Source organism: Lemur catta, chromosome 11 (genome assembly GCF_020740605.2).
Source record: "Lemur catta isolate mLemCat1 chromosome 11, mLemCat1.pri, whole genome shotgun sequence".
NCBI classification, from domain to species: Eukaryota; Metazoa; Chordata; class Mammalia; order Primates; family Lemuridae; genus Lemur; species Lemur catta.
The window spans coordinates 19915278-19940446 of record NC_059138.1 but is presented as its reverse complement, the minus strand read 5'-3'; the positions used below and the strand labels follow the sequence as shown (position 1 = coordinate 19940446).

Here is a 25169-nt window from a genome sequence, read left to right as displayed (position 1 = left end):
AGAGAAACATAGAGAAAAGGATGAAAGGCAATAAGAGGAGGGGAAAAGGCTTCTACCAGTGATGAAATCCATATATATATACATATACACACACATATATATAAATAAAAAGAATTAGGGCATATTTTAATTCATTTATCTCAATGGGGGGAGGCAATAATACAATGTCAAGAGCAATCAACAAAACAATATACATGTGTCATTATCTTCTAAGCTCAAGCAGTTTTGTACCCTGTATCCCACCCAAAACTATTAAGTTTTCCATGTGAATTATTAGGAATCTATTAGTGATTCCTATTAATAGATGAGTAAATTGAGTAAATCTATTAATGATCCCTATTAATAGATGTATAAATTAATAGGTGAGTAAAATGTGAGCTATGGAGTTATGGAGAATATACAGTGTGGATCTATTAAATTCACAAAAGATCAAGAGGCTATTTCTAATCAGAGTTGGTTAGCTAAAACCAACTATAAACCTTCCATATAAGCGCTATAAGGCAGAAAAATACTACTCTTAAAACAGAGCCTGCCTTCACATAGCTTAAAGTCTAGCAAGGGAACATAAGATCTGTTCATTAAAAAGTAGATGAAGGCTGGCACCCTGGCTCACACCTGTAACCTTAGCATTTTGGGAGGCCGAGGCAACAGTATTGCTTGAGCCCAGGAGTTTGAGGTTGCAATGAGCTATGATAACGCCACTGCATTCTACGGAGACCTTGGCTCCAAAAAAAAAAAAAAAGTAAATACAAAGAGTTTGCATAAAGTGCTAATAGAGTTTAGAGTAGGAAAAGATTTCTTCTAGCCTAGAGGTAGGGAAAGCAATGAAGATTTACATAATGCCTTCCTTAACAGTGTGATTTGCACCACAGAGATGGGAGAAGGCACTTAAAGCAAAGACTTAACATAGAAGAGGTCCAGGGAATAAAGAACAATACATTTTTTTTTTTTGAGACAGAGTCTCACTCTGTTGCCCGGGCTAGAGTGCCATGGCGTCAGCCTAGCTCACAGCAACCTCAAACTCCTGGGCCCAAGCAATCCTCCTGCCTCAACCTCCCGAGTAGCTGGGACTACAGGCATGCGCCACCATGCCCAGCTAATTTTTTCTATATATTTTTAGTTGTCCAGCTAATTTCTTTCTATTTTTTTAGTAGAGACGGGGTCTCATTCTTGCTCAGGCTGGTCTCAAACTCCGGAGCTCAAACGATTCGCCCACCCCAGCCTCCCAGAGTGCTAGGATTACAGGCATGGTGAGAACAATACACTTTAACTTTGATAAATAGACCCCAGGAAATATTGGAAAGTAGGCCAAAACAAGATTATGGAGAGCCCTCAAGGATGGATTTTGTCTGGTTAACAGTGACACAGTTTTTCCATCCACAGTGCATATAACTGTGCTTTACAAAAATAAACCAGGTGTCATGTGTAGGACTGGCTGAAGGTGAGAATAAACAGAGTTAATCAAAAAAGCAGAAGAGAAAGGTTCAAAGCCTCAACTAAAAGTCAAGAATGATGGGAGGGTTTTAAATGAAGATACCACAGGCCTCACACTAGACATGGCACAGCCAGTAGAAAGCTCCAGTGTTGCCAGAACGTCTTGTTTTCCTGAGAAACCAAAAAAAAAAAAAAAAAAACTAGATCTCTGCATCAATCTCCTAATTTCTCAATGTAAACAAAGCACATGTTCTCTTCTCCAATGTCTCCCTCTCAGCGAGGCCTTCTGGGACCATCTTATTTACAACCACATATTCCTACATTCCCACCATGTAATATGCTATTAATATTTTACTTTTATTTAGTTTATTACCTGTCTCCTACTACAATGCAAGCTCCACAGGGCAGGGATTGTCTGTTTTGTTCACTGATGCGTTCCTGGAGCCCAGAAGAGTACCTGGCATTTAGTAAGCACTCAATCAGTATTTATAAAATGAACACATGAATGAAGATGCAACATAGCTGTAGCCTGCAGCTGCCAGTCTGAGATCTGAGTGTACTTTTAGCCTTACTCAGACAGGTGAGGTGATACTATTTAGTGGCAAACACAGGAGAGAGGAACCAGTTTTTTTATGGAGGATGTTAAATTCAGTTTTGAAAACAACTGAATTTTTGTGAGGCGCTACTACCTCATTCTTCTCATTGAGGATTAAATAATATACAAAAAAGTACCTAGCCCACCAGCTGACACAATTTTTTTTTTTTTTTTTTTTTTTTAAAGACCAGGGTCTCACTCTGTCACCCAGGCTGGGGTATAGTGGTGCAATCATAGCTCACTGCAGCCTCTAAATCCCTGGGCTCAAGCGATCTTCCTGCTTCAGCCTGCTGCTCCAGAGGCATGTGCCACCATGCCTGGCTGATTTTTTTTTGTAAAGACAGAGGTCACTCTATATTGCCTGGCTAGTCCTGAATCCCTGGCTTCAAGCAATCCTCCCAAAGTGCTGGGACTACAGGCATGAGCCACTGTGTCCAGCTTGGAACTCAATATTTTTTAATGTAAAATAAATATATACAATTCTGCCTAAATGAATTGCCACATGACTACAATTTACTTAAGCAACACTCAAAAGTGTTTTGGGTTTTTCTTTTTTTTACAGTAACATCTTAAGAATTCAATTTTTTTTTCTATATTCTTAAACAGAATACTAAAAAAAAAAAAAAAACAACAACAAACCTTTCTTGATGCTGGGTCATCATTATGGATTACAATGATGCCCTTAGGAACTAGTAAGGTATATACTTATCTCCTGCTATAGAAAATTGCCCATACTGCTACAGTGAAGTCTTTGCATTGAGAGGTTCTTTTCCTAGTTTCTCTTTGTTCTTTAGCTACATTTGGGAAATGTCACTGAGCTACTATCCTTTAAAATGCATCTACAGTGGGCTACAAAAATCAGATAATCAAAGTTCATGAAATAATTGTATATTTAAAAAAAGGGGTAAATATATTCTAAGAAGACACTCTCCAGTGAATAAACTACACAACATTTAGCAGGTTTACAACTTAGGTGGCTGAAGCTATCAAACAACTTGAGTAAAGGAGGTATCATTTAATAATTAATTTAGCCATTTCAAAATAAATGTATTGTGCAGAGGCAAATATAACATAAAACATAAAATTATGACAGCTTACTATGGCATCCTGAACTCATTATCTAAGAGATAAAGAGTAGCATATATTTTTAAAATTTTACATAGTCAGGTACAAATAAGGTTAAACAGCAAGCATATTCATTACTACCAGCTGACTATACATCATGCTAGCCTTAGGAAAGATTTCTCAAGTGTTATGCTTCATTTAGAAACTTCTATGTCAGAAACCAAAGTAAGTATTGGCAAAATCCAAGGAAATGTTATTTTTAAAAAATGGGAAAATCATCACTATAATTTAGCTTTTCTCTGTATGTATTATTCTGCTAGGAGACTCCCAAATAAAAACATTTAAAAGACAAATTAAGAGTCATAACTTATAGCAAATAATTTTAGATAGGCTTTAGAAAAAGTGTATCAGAAAGATAAGAAATCTAAGCCTCAGCCTCCTATCCCCAACAAAATATGTTTTAAAGCAAATTTATAAAGTCAGATAGTCAGAGAAGACCCAGTTGCAGAAATGGTTGCAGAGAGAAAAGTAAAGGGAGTCAGGGAAAAACAATGATGTCATCTTGCAAGCAATATAGTCAAAATAGAAATAAGACTTACATTTTCAAAGAAGTTCAAATTCCAGTTAAGCACCTCAAAATATCGAAGGCTATCAATTAATAAAATATTATCTCCTTAGTAAACACATTTCACTGCTTTGCTATTTTATGGCAATAGTGTCCATTTGCTTATTTGTAACTGAAAATTACAAATTGATGTAATATAAAAATGCACATATATAAATTGGCATATATAAACTAAATAGTATATTTCTCTTAAATAACACAAAAGGTTAATCAAAAGCTTGCTTTTGGCCGGGCGCGGTGGCTCACGCCTGTAATCCTAGCACTCTGGGAGGCCGAGGCAGGTGGATCGCTCGAGGTCAGGAGTTCAAGACCAGCCTGAGCAAGAGTGAGACCCCTGTCTCTACTAAAAATAGAAAGAAATTATCTGGCCAACTAAAAATATATATAGAAAAAATTAGCCCGGCATGGTGGCACATGCCTGTAGTCCCAGCTACTCGGGAGGCTGAGGCAGTAGGATCGCTTAAGCCCAGGAGTTTGAGGTTGCTGTGACCTAGGCTGACGCCATGGCACTCACTCTAGCCCGGGCAACAGAGCGAGACTGTCTCAAAACAAAACAAAAAAAAAAAAAGCTTACTTTTCATAACTTGGCTTCTCTGTTATAACTTGATTCAAAGGTAAAAATGACAGCACATTAAAAATATATCATATTCCCAAAGAAGTGCTTATTTTCTTTTTACCATCCCCACCCCCCAGCAGTGCCTTCTTTGGGGAAGAACTGCTTGTTTTCTTAAGTGTGATAATGGCATCATGGTTATTTAAGACAACATCAATATTTTTAAGAGTGGCATGCTAATATGTGTAGGAGTCATATGACAATGCTTGGGATTTGCCCTTAAACATTTCAGAAAGAAGAAAGAAAAATGGACATACAAGAAAAAACTGCTAACTGTAAATTTTTAATCTGGGTGATGCGGGTTCATTATACTACTCTTTAATTTTGTGTACATTTCAAAAAAATTGTAATAAAAATATTATTTACTTTTGTTTCATTTCTTTTTTTTTTTTGGAGACAGAGTCTCAATCTTTTGCCCTGGCTACAGTGCCATGGCATCTGCCTAGCTCACAGCAACCTCAAACTCCTGGGCTTAAGCAATCCTTCTGCCTCAGCCTCCCAAGTAGCTGGGACTACAGGCATGCGCCACCATGCCCGGCTAATTTTTTCTATATATTTTTAGTTGGTCAGATAATTTCTTTCTATTTTTTAGTAGAGACGGGGTCTCGCTCTTGCTCAGGCTGGTCTCGAACTCCTGACCTTAAGTGATCCTCCTGCCTTGGCCTCCCAGAGTGCTAGGATTATAGGCATGAGCTACCGCGCCCAGCCTTGTTTCATTTCTTGTCTCATTTTTTAAATTTTACTTTTTTCAGAAGATGGTATATATCTGATTACATTCTACTTCTACGGAAAGGTAACAATCATTGTCAAAGATCTATTTATCAGCTAGTCAAACATTCAGTTTAAAATCTGCAAACTTGAATACAACTTTGAACTGCAGAGAAAAAATAAAGACCTGCAAGATTCTCAAGACATGAGACACTCCAGAGACATTGACAAGTCCACAATGAAAACCACAACTAAAAAAAATGGTTTAAAAACTTTTTGAGGCCGGCCGCAGTGGCTCACACTTGTAATCCTAGCACTCTGGGAGGCCGAGGCGGGAGGATCACTCAAAGTCAAGAGTTCGAGACCAGCCTGAGCAAGAGCGAGACCCCCGTCTCTACTAAAAATAGAAAGAAATGATCTGGACAGCTAAAAATATATATAGAAAAAAATTAGCTGGGCATGGTGGCACATGCCTGTAGTCCCAGCTACTTGGGAGGCTGAGGCAGAAGGATTGCTTGAGCCCAGGAGTTTGAGGTTGCTGTGAGCTAGGCTGATGCCATGGCACTCTAACCCAGGCAACAGAGCGAGACTCTGACTCAAAAAAAAAAAATAAATAAAAAATAAAATTTTTTTTTTGAAAGCTTTTATGAGGTAGGACCTTATCAGACATACCTGGTACTTAATTAAAATGTCCAGTTTTCCTGCTCTCAGGAAATTATAAAATTACTTTCTTAAACAACAAAAATCTTTCCCTGGTTAACTGCAAACCTAGACGGAAATAACAAGCTCTGCGCTTGATATGTTGTGTCCAAAGTCCCAGGTGGCATTTAGTTAGAACTGTCACACAGCCTCTAGCACCTGTCACATGGAAGCTACAGCACAGAAGGGAGGCATGTGCGGGAGATCTGGACCTTCGAATCTTCAGTATGGAGGAAGATGAAACCACTGTTCATATGAGAAGCAAGCAGAAAGAACTCTGTCATTCCAAAGGCAGGCTAGCTAATCACAGATGGCTGCTAAGATAGAAATAAAAAGCAAATTACAGCCAGGCGTGGTGGCTCATGCCTGTAATCCTAGCCCTCTTGGGAGGCCGAGGTGGGTGGATCGCTCGAGGTCAGGAGTTCAAGACCAGCCTCAGCAAGAGCGAGACCCTGTCTCTAGTAAAAATAGAAAGAAATTATCTGGCCAACTAAAAATATATATAGAAAAAATTAGCCGGACATGGTGGCGCATGCCTGTAGTCCCAGCTACTTGGGAGGCTGAGGCAGTAGGATCGCTTAAGCCCAGGAGTTTGAGGTTGCTGTGAGCTAGGCTGACGCCACAGCACTCACTCTAGCCCTGGCAACAAAGTGAGACTCTGTCTCAAAAAAAAAAAAAAAAAAAGCAAATCACAACTTTAAGGATGACAACAGCATCTAACCTTAAAAACTTCCAAGTCACAACATATAATTTCCCCATAAATGATATGAAGACATGCAAATAATTGGGTGGCCCTCTGCAAAACCCTAAAAAAAACATCTATTTAAAAACATTCTACCTCTTTTTGGGGCTGTATGCTTCTTTGCTGCACCACCCACAGTGCCTAAGACAAAGCTCATCACAAAGCAACTTCTCAATAATATTAACTAAGCTAAATTTAATATGGCTTGATGGAATAGCTATGCATTTGGTATACATGTTTCCAACATTCTTCTCTCCTCTGAAAAATCTTCACGAACATTACTTCCTTTTTTACAGTAGACAAGCTTTTACTCTAACACCTGACATGTAGACTGCAATGCCACTCGATGAAAATGGAATTTAGCTGTTTAAAAATCCCTACTCACTTTCTTAATCAAGGCATATGTGAATCATTCACAGTAGATACTGACATTTTACAAGGAAATATTTTCTTCAGCATTCTTCATAGTGACATACAGTACATTCATTACATCTGCAAAGTGGTGGTAAGAATTAATAAATAACATGGCTCCTCTTCCTTTCCTTCAGTATACTGGCTAATTATCAGTTTCTATCCTAGAGACCAATGATTCCTCATCTTAATCTTATGAATTCAATAATCTCAAGGAAAATTTCTTAAAACAAACTCTTTAAAATTCAAATATAAATGCCTATAAATCTTGAGGAGAAAGGGAAAGGTAAAACACACATGCCCTTATATAAATGGGTTAGAAACCACTGCTCTAAAGCTCTGATCACGCTCCCTCAATTCCCTAGTTCTCTTTCAGAACATGAATACATGAATGGCTGTCACCTGCTGTTTCCTTTACTACTTCATGTTCATTAGGCATAGCAGGTGCCAAATATTAAGTGGCTTTAATGACAATTCAACTTTGATTTCATAAAAATTAAAAGGGGAAAGAGACCACCACAGACTTAGGCCTTTTTAAAGCATTACATGCACAAGGAAGTGACAGGTTCAAGATCACTGTCAAGGTTTTATACTGAAAAAAGCAAAGCAACAGATGAATACACTGTATAGAATGCTAAATGTGACCTATGTGTGGAGAATTCTGCATCCCAAAACAAAGGACTATGCCTTTATTCAACTGGGTTAGGTTTCTGTTGCCCATTTGGAAGACTAATCAGAGGCAATACCAATTATCTATTGGAAGTTTGATAAAAGCATGGATAAACAGTGTTTAAAAAAATAAAGAGATATGGAAAATAGCAGTGTCTTCCTGATTGAAATTCTAGTTAAAAACTATATGAAAGAGTAGTTAATAGGCAAATACCTTATTTGATATGTTCAAATAGCTATTATAAGCTGCCTGTATTTATGATCTTTATGAATAATTACAAAGAACTGGGATGAAAACTTTCAAAAGAAACTGGAATGTTGGTTTTTTTAAAGTCCATAGTGAAAATAAGCAAATGAAAATTTTAAATAAAAAAAATTGCTTTTAAAGAAATACCATAAGAAAATCACCCCAATAAGAGTAAATAAGCAGAAAACCCTGGAAAGTCAAGAGAAAAGAGGTAAAAGTAGACTGTAACTAGGTGTGCAATGTGATACAACAAGAGCAGTTAGAGCTATTTTCAGCATCATACAAGTAACAGGTGATAGAGCTCAAGAGGGAAAAGTGGCGTGCCATGCCAGTAAGACTGCTAGCTCAAGACCCATACAAATGATTAACACGTAACAATTAAGAGATACAGGAGTGATAAGTGGTATGGAAGCTAATCTAATAATATAAATAGAAGTTTGAGACTTAAATATGCATAAATGTAAGTGAATAAAGGTTGTATTGTTATGAGGTATGGGAAGGAAATGAAAAACCAAGTTTCTCACAAGGAGCGCTCCCTGAATAATTGAACAATGTGGAAAAAAAATCAGTTATTTAGCAAAACAAGAGAAAACAAATCTAGTCACATATACAACAGTGGGTGTATATATAGTAAGAAAATTTGACACTGAAAAGGTGACAAAACTATTGGGTTTCCCTCTATCGTGTCTGGGGACAAGTAGAACCGAAAGGCTCAGGTGCCACCAAGTGAGGCATGCTGGTGCTGCAATCAAGAGGGCAGAGTAAGTTGAGAGTCCACTTTGAAAGACTTGAGAGAGTACCTTTTAATAAATACAACTAAATAACCTCATCAGATCAAGTGTTGAGTTTAGGCCTTTTTTGTCTTTTAAAACATGTGGGACTTAAACCAGCCTTTGCATCCCCCAACCTTAGTCCCACTGTCCAGACACTACCAATGCTTATGTACTTCGCATGGAAATATTTATATACATACACACATTCATGTCATCACATACACACAGACAGGTACAAACTGTTCTGTAAATACCTCTGTCCATCCAATATATGGAGGACATCTTTATGAGGACAAATAGATCTAAACTTTCTAAAATAAATTTTTAATTTATTAAATATTATTGATTTTATAATATCAATATGCCATAATTTAAGCATCCATTAGTGAACAGGCAGGTTGTCGTCAGGTTTTTTTTGCTATTATAATGTTACAACAAACATCTTAGTACATGTCTCTTGGTATATTTTTTCAAGAACCTGGTTGCAATTTCTAGAAGTGGAACTTCTGATTCAAAAGGGATATATATCTAATTTTGATATATAGTGCCTAAATATCCTTCAAAAAGGTTGCATCCAGTTACATTCACACCACCATAACATGAGCATATCTGTTTTCCTCATACTCTCACCAATATTGGTACTAACACTTTTAAAGTGAAACAGAGTTCACCTTTAAACATGACCCCCATTGCCATGTGAACCTCAAATGGCATGCTCAGTGCTGTTCACCATCCAACTACAGCCCTGGCTAGGTCCCCCCAAGGGAAATGCATGCCTTTCACATAGATTCACTCTGAGGACCTTCCTTATTGCTTTGCTAACACAACACCTGTTATGTATTCAGGATTCATGAACAAAAATGCACTAAGATAAGAAGCACCTTTCATTAAATCTCTCAAAGACAAGACTAACCAATTAAATCTCACTTAACCTCACTTTCTGTTCAGGTTAACGCCTATCTCCAGAACCTGAACAGAAAAAGCTAAAAATATGGAAAGTTTAGTCTGACATGACCTCACTTAACCAAACGACAAGCAATAATTATCTTACCTGCCTTTCTACATACTTAAAAGTATTTGTACTTCTAAATCTATGCCCTAAATAGGATATGAGGTTAGTTTATTTCTTAGATAGAGCAGATATTTTAAATAGCTCCTTATATAACTACTATACTATTACAGCATACAAAATAATGAGTTCTCATAAAAGAATTATATGGATTTAAGTCCCTCAACAACAGATATTCAATATTTCAAGAAATATGTTACACTCCAATTTACTAAAAGCCATAGAGTTTACCCTTAGTTACTTAAACGAGATATTTCAAAAACAGTTCAAAATATGGACGATAATTCAAAATATAAATAACATTCTTATATACTATTTGATTTTCTAGTTTCACACATTAACAAATGAGTTTCTCACAATGGAATATCAGGATTTTCACCTCACCTCCATATTCCCTCTCCCTATCCATGAAATACAGTCATATCATCATTGTTGGTCAAATTAATATCTACCATGACCATGTAAATATTATTCACTTCTGAGCTACATAGTATTATATGATTATTTTTTTCCTTTTCAGTATTTTTTTCCCAAGGAAATAATCACTGCCTCAAAACACAAAGCTAATGAGAAACCAGTGTGTTTATCCTTAATTTGTCCCTCAACAATGACAGAATTGTCTCAGCATGTTTAAACACTTCAAGATGAATATTTGTATTTGAGTGTCTTACTTAGCAAATTTGCCTTTCTCACCCTTTGACTTGATCAGGTAGTAGCATTCCCACACTGGCTGGGTGGCAAAGGAAGGTGACCCACAAACATGCCAGTTAACAGAGGAATCCAGACAGGGACCAATAACTGACTGCAGTCTGCCCAAGAATAATTAAGAATTCATTTTACTGTTAAAAAGGAACCACTAACATTACTTGAAAGGAAACAAAGTACTCAACGACAGCCTTACCTAGACCATAAAAATCCAGGACTAAAGAGTCGCACGTTGGAGACACAGGATAGCAAATCCCTAATAACAACTACCTCTCCGCCTCTCAATTTCACAAAATTACCCAATTTCAGAGCTCTCCTTCCCCAAAGGAAGAGGGCTCTTTTCTAAGAATTGAGTTCTCCCAATAAAATAACTCCTGAATTCAAGTGATCAGAGAGGAGGCTCATGAGTTTGAATTTCGGCTTGTTCATTTACTTGCCACATGGTCTTGAGCAGGTCATTTAAGTTCTCTGTGCCTTGGCTTCCTCAATGTAAAAAGGGAGTAATAGCAACTTATCACAGAATCAAGGAAAGGCTCAGTATTTGCTATTATCTTTACTACTACAAAAATAGTATCCTCATATTTAACAGGGTACATCTATTAGTCTAATCTACCTCAGTTACTAACCTACAAAGCTGAAATTATTAATACATTCCTCAATCTTGAGAAGAGTTAGGTACATAAGTAACCTTTTTACCTTTAATATATTTAGGTCCTTGTTATACTGACATACCAGTTGCTAATGAGGGGATTATTAACCTGTAACTTGTCCCCAAAGATGGTATTTGGCCAAACTTCCCTGCTAGTGCAGCCCCTTCCTAATTCTCTGAATTGCTACCTCCTTTTTTTAGTCACAAATATTAAGAAACAGATAGCCCTCAGCACTTCACAATCTGCTGAGCACTGTTCTAAGCCTTTAGTACTGACTCATAACCCTCACAACAGCCGCAGGAGTTATTATTGTAAGGGTAGGTGAAGTAGCCTGCCCAGGCCCACACAGCCAGAGTTGTACAGTGAGGACTGGAACCCAGATAGTGTAGTTCAAGTCTGCGCTCTTAACCCCCCATCTGTGCCGTCTCTATCAAAACCACAGAGCTTCTGGAGACAATGCAGCACACTTAGACTTGCTGAGATTAGGAAGATGAACTGTAGTGAGACTGTGCAGCACCTTGGGGAGACACTGGTGGGAGGGGCTGGTGAGGCTGATGCACAGAAAGGTGAGAGCTGGAGAGGAAGCCACATTTCAATGAGATTTCTAAGAACTGAAAGAACTAGATGACTAATTGCATGTGAGGGAGAAGGAAGACTCAAGAACATCTGACATTTCCAATCAGGTATATGAGGTAGATGATGACACTGTTCTAGCAAAAACACAGAGAAGGCAGGAGCAAGTTTAGGGTAGGGGAGAGAGAAGAGGAATATGGGGCATTTAACTTTATGGTGATAAGACACCAAATAATTGTCCAATAGACAACATTAAGTAACATTCACCCATTTTTATCTAGCCTGACTTCAAAGTAGACCTTTAAAAACAGAATTGAGCACATAAAAAGTTCTAAGTAAACACTGTATGAATGAATAAAATACCACTTCAGATTCTTACTAGTCTAAGGTATTATTAAATAACTCACAGGTCTCTCAGTAAAATCCCTGGTTCCACTGGTGAGAGTCAGAGAGGTGCTACGGGACAGGGAAGGCTTTGGAGCAGGGCAAACCAGGGCATGAGGACCACCTCCACCATTTCCTAAGGAAGCAGCCTAGGGTCTGCCTGCTCAAGGTGGGGCAGCTTATTAGAAAAGCAGAAACTGGACCCCAGTTTCAGACTAACTGAATCAGAATCTGCATTTTAACAAGATTCCCCAGTGACCCGGAAGCACAGGCCTAAGGCAGGTGAAATGTTCCTTAAGCCTTGCTCCCACCAACCCATTTACAAAAGTGGAGACAATCATATCTACCCCGCAGGGTAGCTGAGGATTAACAGGTGCCAAATATTTATCAAACCTCAACCAAGATATGCTAGTGTCTTACAGGTTACTTCATTTAATCCTCAACAATCCTACCATGTAAATACTTTTTCCACTACAAGATGAAGACACTGCCAGGTTGCGACACTGTCCGAGATCAGACTGCTCGTAAGAGCTCCCTGTTCTATTCATTGTGGCTCTCTGTTCTGTATTTTACTTCCCATTAACCCCAATAATGCACATGCAACCTAGTGCAGCCAAGGGCAGAGAATGGGTGAGAGCACAGGGAAGGAGAGAAGCCTCACATTTATAAACAATCTAAATAGCTTAAAACATCAACAAAATCCAAAAACCGTACTCATACAAGCTTAAATGACTCAGCTGTGCTTATTCTGAATTGGTTTTCAGATGAGGATGTGGCATTAAATTAATAGTACTCATCTCAACAGTTGTGCTAACACAGATCAACCAGTAGAAAATAATAATGGTTAATAAGATTGAAAATTCTCAACATGATACAGAAATTTCTCAACATGGCTATATTCCAGGCTGTCTAGGGATAGAAATTCAGGCAAGGAAAGGAATGTCCTAAGTATCTGCAACTGTAAGATACATTTCACACAAAGACTGAAATTCTAGGTTTCTTTTTCAATCATTATTTGTGAATATTAATATTCTAAAAAAGAATGTACAAAACAAACATTTAGAATCACAAGTTCTGACGGTACTAGTTCCAAACAAATCTTAACCTATGCGAATCACTATATCGATAGTTGTCTAATTCCACTCATCTGAGCCCTGCCACATTCTTCCTCTCTGCCTTTCTAGCCGCACTGGTCTTCTTTCATTTCCTGAAAGACAAGCTCTGTTCCTCCCCAGGGCCTTTGCAATGGCTGTTTCTTCTGCCCCACCCTGACTTCCTTGTTTCTATAGACAGCTTGCTTCTTCTTATCCTTCATACTATGTCTTAAATGCCACTTCCTCAGAGACCTTTCTGATCACCTGAAGTACACACCCCAGCAGACCTCCCAATTATTCTTTACCTCAGCCTATTACCTATTTCCTTGTGGGCCTCACCATGGGTACTATATTGTCTGTTTACATCCTCCCTCACCTCCAACAAAATTCAGGTTCCAAGAGGGCAAGAAACTTACGTGACTCATTATTTTGTTTCTAGCCAAGTGCTCAAGAAAAGCTGGTTAAATGGATAGTGGGAGCTGGGCATGATGGCTCACACCTGTAATGCCAGCACTTTGGGAGGCTAAGGTGGGAGGACTGCTTGAGGCCAAGAGTTTGAGACCAACCTGGGCAACATAGCAAGAACCCCCCCTCCCTATAAAAAATTTAAAAAATTGGCCAGGCATGGTGGCCCATGCCTGTAATACTAGCTACTCAGGAGGCTGAGGCAGGAGGATCACTTGAGCCCAGGTGTTTGAGGCTGCAGTGAGCTATGACTATGTTATTGCATTCCAGCCTGGATAACACAGAGAGACCCTATTAGTGTCTGTCTGCCTGCCTCTCTCTCTCTCTCTCTCTCTCTCTCTCTCTCACACACACACACACACACACACACACACACACACACACACACACACACACACACACACACACACACACACACACACACACACACACACCATGAATGGGTGCCGGGGACTACACTAAACAGTGGGATCTGAAAATAAGAGAATCTGTCCTCAGACCATTCAAAGTTTAGTAGAGAAGGCCAGGCACGGTGGCTCACGTCTGTAATCCCAGCACTCTGGGAGGCCAAGGCAGGAGGACTGCTTGAAGCTCAGGAGTTTGAGACCAGCCTGAGCAAGAGCAAGACCCCGTCTCTACCAAAAAAAAAAGAAAGAAAAGAAAGAAGGAAGGAAGGAAAGAAAGAAAGAGAGAGAAAGAGAAAGAAAGAAACAGAGAGAGAGAGAGAGAGAGAGAGAGAGAGAGAGAAAGAAAGAAATTAGCCAAACAACTAAAAAAAAAAAAAAAAAAAATAGAAAAAATTAGCCAGGCATGGTGGCGCGTGCCTATAGTCCCAGCTACCAGGGAGGCTGAGGCAGGAGGATTGCTTGAGCCAAGGAGTTTGAGGTTGCTGTGAGCTAGACTGACGCCATGGCACTCTAGCCCAGGGAAGAGAGTGAGACTCTGTCTCAAGAAAACAAACAAAAAACACAACAAAACAAAGTTTAGTAGAGAAATAGACAAGCAATCAATTACTGATTAGGAAGATCAAAGTGATAAAAGGGTTACCCAGAGGTGGTAAGGAGACACACTGAAAGTACTTCTATGCTAACTGAGGAAAGGGTATTTTCAGAAGGTAGTGATGCTGACTAAATACAAGGGGAGATTAAGCATTTTGTTCTTATGTGACAGCTACAGTGAAGTTTTGTCCAAGCACATGAAATGAGATGATCCCCTCAGAGTTCAACTTGAGATCAACACGCAGTGACTGAGGAGAGGCGTACAAGCCATCTCAAAGAGAAAACTTGGTTTCCCATGAGGAAAGATTCAAGTATAGCCAGACTGAATGTATTCAGACCTATAAAAAAACAAGGTATCTGACAGAAACGGTCAATCCTACAAGCATGCAAGAAGAATTAAAAAGAGAACGGTAGGCAAGGGGCCACTGAAGAAACTGGGCAGGAGAGAAAAAGAAAAAAAAAAAAAAAACCTTGCTCACAGACATTAGTTTTCTGGTCACAACAGATCTACTACAAGATGGCAGCATCACCAGATTATGCCAGACCCTTATACACTGGATTCTTCTCATTGCTTTTGTTCTGATTCCTTCTCAAAAACCTTCCAGTTATGGTATGGGCTCCTAGCTAAGTATCTATAGGGAGAGAACACATTGGTACACACTGAAAATTATACACTGGCTTTCCATACATTTCAGACTTAGGACCTTGGTTAATGAGGCAAAGGTAATAAACCTGCTCTTAGTTCACAAATTAAATACTCAGAACAGAGGGGAGCCCCTCGCTCCCAACAAAAGATAAGCTTAGCCTGAAATTAAACAGAGAGGAAAAAAATGATTTTTTTTTTTTTTTTTTCAGTAGAGATGAGGTCTTTGCTCTTGCTCAGGCTGGTCTTGAACTCTTGAGCTCAAACGATCCTCCCACCTCGGCCTCCCAGAGTATGCTAAGATTACAGGTGTGAACCACCACGCCTGGCCCAAAAGGATCTAAGGAACGGGGTCTTGCTCTGTCACCCAGGCTGGAGTGCAGCAGCATCATCATAGCTCACTGCAGCCTCGAACTCCTGGGCTCAAGCGATCCTCCTGCCTCAGCCTCCTGAGTTGCTACGATTACAGGTATCAGCCACCATGCTAGGCTAAAAGGATTTTTAAAAAATGTTTGAGGTAGACACGACAGAGAAGTAAAAGGAAGAGGGACAAGCCAAGGATGATTCCAAGGTCTTTGGTGTGAGTTACTTGGGGACAGTAATACCATTCAGGAATTGAGGAATAAGAGGAGGCATAAGACTTCTAGAGAGAGGTCCCATTTAGGACATGTTGAATCTGAGGTCTCTGAAGAGCAGCTAAGTGAAGATGTCTGGTAGGCATTTGGCCATCCAAGACAGGCACAGATATGAAATTTTAATTCTGGCAACACATATTTGGGCAGTAATATTAATAGATGAAATTAGTCAAGAAAAGAGTATCAACTACCAAGAGATAAAGATGAACTGTGGAACACTGAATATACCCAATATTTAATGGATGGAAGAAGAGGAACCTCCAAGGTAGGCTGAGAAATAGGCATCTAGAATTATTTTAAGTATTTGTTAGGTTATCATTCAATGTCACCGTTCAACAAATATATCTGCAATTTTTCACAAAGAAAATACAAGTTTTTCTTTCTCCTCCTCTACTCTGAAGAAAGAGAATATACAAGTTTTATGAAGAAAAAAACAATTTGCTTATAGCAGAGTTACTGAAAAAGACAAAAGTTCTTTCAGAATATATCATAATATGGCTTCCTGGGACAGGAAGGAAACCAATGAGATACACCCCCCTGATTTCTTCCCAGTACTTCAAAAAATGCAATAAAGCTGGTTGAAAGAAAAAGAATTTTCTTTTGGAACTCGCTTTAAACGTTTAATCCTTGCCAAAAGTCCAAAGTCCATGATGCTAACTACCTTTGGATGAATTTTCAAGGCAGAGATAAAATCTTCAGTGTGGATTTTAATGATTAGCACTAGTTTTTGAAAGACATTACTACACATTTATAATCTGGGACAGACCAAACTTTCAGTATGTAGGAGGCCTATGATACAGCACAGCACTATTCCCTGACGTAGGGCCACTGAGTTTGCGACTCAAGGAGTTAGAAGAGCTGCTTAAAGGTTTATTTTCACCAAAAGCCATTTATTAAGTTTTTTGTTGTTCTTTAAACAAAGTACTAAAAATTGAGTTGTACATTTCCTACGCTACGATGGTTTACAACTTTGTTGGGAAGACCAAACAACTCCCCCCAAAAATAAATAAATAAAAATAAACCTGAGATTTTAATACAAGTTGCAAGTTAAGTGCTAAACAAGTGGTATGACAGGTCAGATGAGGGAGTAATCACTGAAGACTGGACTACGTAAGAAAATGGGGCTTGAGCCAGACTCTTAAGGCAAGTCAAGGCAGTCAAGACAAGAAAGAATGTTAGGGCCAGGCACGGTGGCTCATGGATATAATCCTAGCATTCTGGGAGGCTGAGGTGGGAGGATCACCTGAGGTCAGGAGTTGAGACCAGCCTGAACAAGAGCAAGACCCAACTCTACTAAAAATAGAAAAAAAAATTAGCTGGGTGTGGCGGTACATGCCTGTAGTCCCAGCTACTTGGGAGGCTGATGCAGGAGGATCACCTGAGCCCAAGAGTTTAAGGTTGCAGTGAGCTACAACGATACCCACTGCATTCTAGCCTGTGCAACAGAGCAAAACTCTGTCTCAAAAAAAAAAAAAAAAAAAAAGTGTGTATATATATATATATATATATATGTATATATATATATATGTAGAGAGAGAGAGAGAGAATATATAAAGAAAGAATGTGAGGTGACAGGAATATTGTAGGCAGGGTACAGACATGAGCAAAGGCAGATGTAGGAAATGTACCTGGAATCAGCTGATCAGTTTTATTGGAATAAGAGGTTCGTGTAGCCAAACTGTGGTACATAAGGCCAGAGAAGTAGACAAAAAGTAAGATGGTAGAGGGCCAGTCCACAGAATTTTGTGCTTTATCCTGTGAATAGTGTATAGCCAGTGAAGGTTTAATGCACAGATGGATGATCAATACAAAACAAGATTTTAGAAAAATTAATCTGGCAACTGTATATATTAGGGGTTATGGGATATCATGATTGTGGTGGAGTATACATGCACCAAAACATAAATGTGTACACTTAAAATTGCTGAATTTTATTGTCTATAAATTATATCTCAGTAAGATCAACTTTTTTTTTTTTTTTTTTTGAGACAGAGTCTCACTTTGTTGCCTGGGCTAGAGTGAGTGCCGCGTCTGCCTAGCTCACAGCAACCTCAAACTCCTGGGCTTAAGCGATCCTACTGCCTCAGCCTCCTGAGTAGCTGGGACTACAGGCATGCGCCACCATGCCCGGCTAATTTTTTCTATATATATTTTTAGTTGTCCAGATAATTTCTTTCTATTTTTAGTAGAGATGGGGTCTCGCTCAGGCTGGTCTCGAACTCCTGACCTCGAGCGATCCACCCGCCTCGGCCTCCCAGAGGGCTAGGATTACAGGCGTGAGCCACCGCACCCGGCCTGTAAGATCAATTTTTAAAAAACAAAGAACAAAGGTATAAACATGAATAAGCTGATCATTAAAAATACAGGCTTAAAAACAGGCTGTAGGCTGGGCGCAGTGGCTCACGCCTATAATCCTAGCACTCTGGGAGGCCGAGGCGGGTGGATCGCTCGAGGTCAGGAGTTCGAGACCAGCCTGAGCGAGACTCAGTCTCTACTAAAAATAGAAAGAAATTATCTGGACAACTAAAATATATATATAGAAAAAATTAGCCGGGCATGGTGGCACATGCCTGTAGTCCCAGCTACTCGGGAGGCTGAGGCAGTAGGATCGCTTAAGCCCAGGAGTTTGAGGTTGCTGTGAGCTAGGCTGATGCCACGGCACTCACTCTAGCCCGGGCAACACAGCGAGACTCTGTCTCAAAAAAAAAAAAAAAAAAAAACAGGCTGTAAAATCATCATCATCTGGCAGCTGAGATTAATTCTAGCCAGCTGATTATACACATCTCTTGCCCAACTTCAAGTAACATCAAATTGGTAGCCTGAAACCAGCCATGGTGGAGTATTTATACCTTAAAAATCAGCAAACACTACAAACCAGGGTTTTATTCCCCTGAGGGCGGTTGTTCAATAATCACCAGCACACCACTGTGTCATTTCTATATAAGGCTGGCTTGAATAGGGCACTAAATAAAGAGTCCCACGACATTTTCTTCTAACTCAAAATAATGACATAGTTCTGAAGCACCTTGTCTTAATCTTATCAGATTATCAAAGAAGTTTAAGATTTAAGAGCCTAACGTTTTATTAGTTTCAAGAACTAAAGCAATGTCTGTGAATAAGATAGAAACCTTTGTGTCTCTCAATCAAGGTTTCTAGCTATTATGTGGTTTGGGACTAACACCAACTGATGACGATAATGCACAAAAAATTCCAGCATTCATTCCATTATGGTAAAGGCTAATTGCATGGGCCTATTATTGGAATATGCTTTCCTAGTTCAAACTAGCTGCATTTCAATAGAGTAAAGAGTGTTTTCTGGAGAAACCCTACTGTGAAAAGATGAACTTTGTCTTAACAACTTTAGTTTCAAAAACTATTCATTTATAAGATGCCTATTTCACTTCTCTGAAGCAAATGGTTCATTTGTTATGTAGATTACTAAGCAGTCACTTAAGAATAAAAAGTTTCCTCTTTAGAGGCTCCAGCTAACTATATGCATAGGCTCAATCTCAAAACCAGCAAAGTGTACTTCCAAATATGACAGCAAGTAACTGTTTTGAACCCTTCTGATTTAGCTGCAGAGAAACACAAATGAGCACCCTTCCAATTTTCCAACCCACTTTCCAGGGGCCAATCTAGAATTGCTTCCAAGAAAGCTGCCTTGATAGAGCTCCTGGGTTTCTCTCTGTTAAAGGAAAGAAATGGTGGTGACAGGAGCAGGGTATGGCAAGAGGTATAGGATGATGTTCCCTACGCCAGGTCAGATCCGTGAGTCCTTAACAGACTTAAGTTTTACTTCAAGCCAGGTCCGGTGGTGAGCACCTGTAATCCCAGCTACTTGGGAAGCTGGGGTGGGAGGATTGCTTGAGCCCAAGAGTTTGTGACCAGCCTGGGCAATACTGCAAGACTCCAATGCAAAAAAAAAATCTGTTTCAAAAGTTCTTAAGTCTGTTGCTTAGAACTCAATGTAACTTCTCAGGAATAAAAGCCAATTTAACTCACTTGTCCCTGAAGTACACTATTACTTTGTAATATTAATCTTCATCTATATCAATGATTCTACTAGAAAATATAAATGCATTCAGAGTTCTAAAATGAGACACACCATCATTCAAACCTCATTTCTCTCTCAGAGAAAAGGAACTAAGACGACACAGGAAGAAAGATCATGAAGAAATACAAAAGACAAGGAACAGGGAGAAAATGGCAGGTGGGAAAAATGACTAGAAATGGAAAGAAGAAATATATGTGTACAAAAATCACCAGGGTAATGACATCCCCTACCCCACTGATAACGGGGAGGAAGGGGTAGGTATTCATCAGACATGTAGACTTTGCTGAAGCACCAGTTTCTGATCTCCATCCCGAAGAACCACAACACTCCAGGGAGGGAGCTGCCAGGACATACAAAGGACAGCCCTGCCCAGTGCGGTGGCTCACACTAGCATGCTGGGAGGCTGAGGCAGGAGGATCACTTGAGCTCAGGAGTTTGAGACCAGCCTGAGCAAGAGCAAAACCCAGTTTCTACAAAAAGAAAAATTAGCCAGGGGTGTGGTGGCATGCACCTGTGGTCCCAGGTGCTCTGGAGGCTGAGGTAGGAGGATCACTTGAGCCCAGCAGTTTGAGGCTGCAATGAGCTATGATGATGCCACTGCACTCTAGCCTGGGCAACAGAGCAAGACTCTGTTTCAAAAAAAAGGGGGGAGGGGGCACGGAGGACAGCTCTGAGTCCTAGGCTGGTTCACGGAACATTCTTTTTACCACGATCTTTTCCTTTGCCTTCTAATTGCCCTGGAAGAATAGAAATAAGAACGCTTCAAAAAGAGAAAAGATGTACATGTGGTCCCACCTCATTATTAATAAATATTTACCATCCTCCCCCGATTCTTCACAATGCACAAGGTACAGTTCTGGGGGCTGGGGGGATAAAGGTATTAAGATACAAGATCTATGCCATCCTATTTTAGCGCCAAAAAAAAAAAAAAGAGAGAGAGATTCAGGATCTAGCCTCTATGGAGCAGCTTGAAAGAGATGGGAGTTGGAGCCACAAGCCAACAGCTGATTACATAAAGTGGTAACTGCGTATCTGAAGGGAAACCAAAGGGTGTGATTAAAGCACAGAGAAGACAGAAGTGTCAAAGACAAATATGGGTGGTGGGAGGGGTTTCAAAAAGGCTTTGGGGAAGATGCCAGGCCTGAGGTGGATACTGAAGAATAAATAGAAGAGAAGCTGGAAGAGAAAGGGACTCTGTGAAACAGTTAGGGACTGTCCCTTGAGAAAGCTAGTGCAGTGTTTGGCAGTGAGGGGAAGCACAGCACTGTATCTTGGACCTAGGGCAGGAAGACACTACCTGTCAAATTGACTTTTCTACCAAGGCTAACCTTTCTACCAGCTTCTCCATCAAACTGACTTTTATACCAAGGTTAGGCTTTAAACCACAGGCACTCAAGAGCAACTAAGGGGTTTAAGCAGGAAGCAGCATCATCAGATGTACTAAAAACAGGGTCACTCTGGCAGCAAAATGAAAGGCAGACTGGAAGGAAACAGACTAGATGCAGGGAGCCCCAAAGTTGTGAGATTATTTGCAACAGTCCAGGTAAGATCTGGAGGGCCTGAATCAAAGAGTGATGGCAGAGCTGGAGAGAAGGCGCTAAGAGTAGAGAGGGCAGAATAAACAGGATGAGGGAGGAGTTAAGACAAATGGGTTTCCCACTTGGGCAACAGCAGAGTGAACATGCACAAAAAAACAGATTGTAGTCTGAGTTTGGAAGATATAGTACTGAAATCAGTATTAGACATGTAAAGTTTTAGGGATATTCCTGGAGAGATGTTTGGAAGGCAGGCAGCTATACTCACCTGGAGTGTGGGAAACAACTCAACTGTATGAATCATTTTACAGCAAAGGATGTGTTATGTGAAAAGAGGACTAAGGATGAATCCCATGAAAAAATGAACATGAAATTTGTTTATGTTCCATATACACCTTATGCACATAGCCTGAAGGCCATTTTATATAATTTTTTTTTTTTTTTTTTTTTTTGAGACAGTCTTGCTGTGTTGCCCGGGCTAGAGTGAGTGCCGTGGCATCAGCCTAGCTCACAGCAACCTCAAACTCCTGGGCTTAAGCGATCCTACTGCCTCAGCCTCCCCAGTAGCTGGGACTACAGGCATGCGCCACCATGCTCGGCTAATTTTTTCTATATATATATTTTAGTTGGCCAGATAATTTCTTTCTATTTTTAGTAGAGACGGGGTCTCGCTCTTGCTGAGGCTGGTCTCGAACTCCTGACCTCGAGCAATCCACCCGCCTCGGCCTCCCAGAGTGCTAGGATTACAGGCGTGAGCCACCACACCCGGCTCCATTTTATATAATATTTTAATAATTTTGTGCATGAAACAAAGTTTATGTTAAATACTTATATGTGGAATTTTCCACTTGTGGCATCATGTTAGTGCTCAAAAATTTTGAATATTGGAGCATTCTGGATTATAGATTTTCAGATTAGGGATACTCAATCTGTATTTGGCTGTTTATAGAAAAAGTATGCCCACCCATGCTTTAGTGAATAACCCTTGGGCAAAGCCTATTCCTATACTTCCTACCTCAGTTTCTCCATCTGAGAAATGAAAAGAAAAAGTATATTATGTTAAAGTTCAATGAAAACTTACAAGGCTCATGAAAGTTGTTAATTTAACATCAAAGTCATTCATTAAAATTTCTGCTCAATCAACACAACCAAATGTATTTCCATTTAAAGTCAAGGTTTTAAAGTATATAAAAATTTGCGACATAGAATTTAAGGATATGGTATTTAAATTAGAAGACAATTATTGGTTTACATGCACCTACAAAATAAAGGGAATCCCAAACTTTACCTTATATGCAATTCTGAGTGTTGCACCACAGTCTCTCCAAAAAGCATTTACTTCTACAAAAAGCTTTGGTAACAGAAGAGATGGATGACAGAGAAGTCACCACCATCATTTGCTCAACACCTACCATGTCGAGACAGCATCCTAAATACCTAACGCCTGTGTTTCATTCAAGCCCCACAATAACCCACGAGGACACCCATCCATTTTACAGATGAGGAAACTGAGCCTTAGAAAGATTTAAGAGCCTCATTCAAGTCATCTAGTAAGGAGTGTGTAGGAGAACCAGGTCTGACCTCAGAGGCTCTGTACTTAATCACAACCCCATACTTTATAGTTAACTACATGGAAAAAGACAACATCTGTAAAGGGACACATGGAATCTGGAAACAACTAGAAACATTATCTGCTTCTCTTCTTCCCTTGGAACCCGGTGCAGACACTGGAGCCCAGGTTGGTATCACCAGCTTAAGGAGGTAAAATATATAAACTGTACCAGTGGGCTCTGGTCAGACAGCCTCAGAGCCACAACCAGGTACAATGAACATACAATGTACTGAGTTCCAAACAAGCACCTCAAAAATCAACTTTTTAGGCCGGGCGTGGTGGCTCACGCCTGTAATCCTAGCACTCTGGGAGGCCGAGGTGGGTGGATTGCTCGAGGTCAGGAGTTCGAGACCAGCCTGAGCAAGACCCCGTCTCTACTAAAAATAGAAATAAAAATTATCTGGACAAACAACTAAAAATATATATAGAAAAAATTAGCCGGGCATGGTGGCACATGCTGTAGTCCCAGCTACTCAGGAGGCTGAGGCAGGAGGATCCCTTAAGCCCAGGTGTTTGAGGTTGCTGTGAGCTAGGCTGACGCCACGGCACTCACTCTAGCCTGGGCAACAAAGTGAGACTCTGTCTCAAAAAAAAAAAAAAAAAAAAAAAATCAACTTTTTAAACAACTCCCCTCCAGAGGGTAGCCAACACAAGAAATAAAAATATCTTTGTAAATCAGATATTACAGTAATGTACTGTAAGAGGTCACATGATACACTCAGTGGAAAGAACATAAGCTTTTACTTCAAACTGATCCAGGTTTGAATTCTGGTTTCAACATAAGCCTTATGACAGTAAATTACTTATCTTCTCTGAGCCAGCTCCCACGATCATATAAGGCTACCCTCCTTGCCAGATGGTCCAGGAAATTATCACTTCTATAATGTAAAGTTTCGTAGTTCAGAGTCAAAGCCTGAGTCGGACAGCCAGAATTTATTTCCCAGCTCTGCAACTTACTTGGCATGAGACTGGACCCTAAGCTTCAGGTTTCTCATCTGTAAAACATGAAATATGAAAACAGTACCTACCTCTTGGGGTTATTCTGAGGATTGAGGAAGATATCTGAAGTGTCAAAAGGCACAGGGCCTGACACGGGATGTAGCCAAATGGCAGCAGTGATTACTATTAATGTGTCTGGCACATAGTAAACACTCAAGGAGGCTTTTTATCAGTGTAAGTTACAGACCAAAGACAACTCCAACTCTCCTAGACCTGATATTTAGGGGAAGCAACATCTTTCCCTGAGGCTGTGAAATTAACTTTCATAGCTCTAAAGGAGTAGTAGAAGCACATTTCCTGAAACAAAAAGCACTGGTTTGGCTCCCTTTTGTTAAATGGGACGGTTTCTTCATCTGCCGCTTCCCACTTTAAAATAAATACTAATAAAATAGTATTTCAGGCAGGCAACACCCTTAACCTCCAAACAGAACAGACTATTTTCTCCACATATGGTTTTCAGAGCACCAGGAAGAAACACTGAAACAGAAAGGCACCTATTTAAAAGCAGAACTTTAACTCTTTGTAAAACAGCCTGCCTGCACCTGTGGCCAAAGCAGAAGGGAACAGGCTTGGCTGAGTGGTCCAGACCCCAAATCTGCCTGTCTTTCAGAACTCCCAGCATGCAGTTACCTCTGAGCCCCATCCTCCTCTCAAAAGCCACAAAAATGATGAGTTCCACAGATTTTTCTTTCAATTATTAGTTTAGGATATAGAAACAGACCAAATGCAATGCAAAGACAATCTGTAATAAAAAATTCCTTGACCTTTACCAGCCTCATAAGTCTATCCAGCTAAAACATACATTCCACATCAAGTTCAATTATTAAAGCCAAGACAGAAGAAATCCATAAAACCCTCTGACTCTCAGAAGGCTTTCTCAGATGCATTTTAAATTTTCAAATGGCTCATATTCCTGCACCTGTTAATTTTTCTTCAAATGACTTTAGCTTTTTTTATAGGCAGACAATTAAATTCATTCCAGGACTCTAATATCCTAAACACAAAGTTTTTTTTTACTCACTTCCTAAACACAAAGTTTTAATGGGCATTATAACCAGCTTACTACACAAGTCCTGTCCATTAAACATATCTAATTCAAAGGGTATATAAGAAAAATAGGAAAATATTCTCCAGATACAGCATCAGCTTTTATCTACCACAGAAATCAACAC

At 39.7% G+C, this 25169-nt stretch overlaps 1 protein-coding gene and 1 long non-coding RNA gene across 4 annotated transcripts in view; both read right to left on the bottom strand.

The window, feature by feature from the left end:
- The window catches only part of UBE2H (ubiquitin conjugating enzyme E2 H), a 98068-nt gene that overhangs the window by 48166 nt on the left and 24733 nt on the right, over positions 1-25169 (bottom strand). The gene's annotated exons all lie outside the window — the stretch shown is intronic.
- LOC123647758 overlaps positions 1186-25169 on the bottom strand; it is a 48223-nt gene continuing 24239 nt past the window's right edge. For both annotated transcript variants that reach the window (XR_006738327.1, XR_006738326.1), the window contains 2 exons: positions 1808-1891; positions 1186-1605 (listed from right to left, as the gene is read on the bottom strand). This is a non-coding gene — a long non-coding RNA (uncharacterized LOC123647758). The remainder of the gene's footprint in view (positions 1606-1807; positions 1892-25169) is intronic.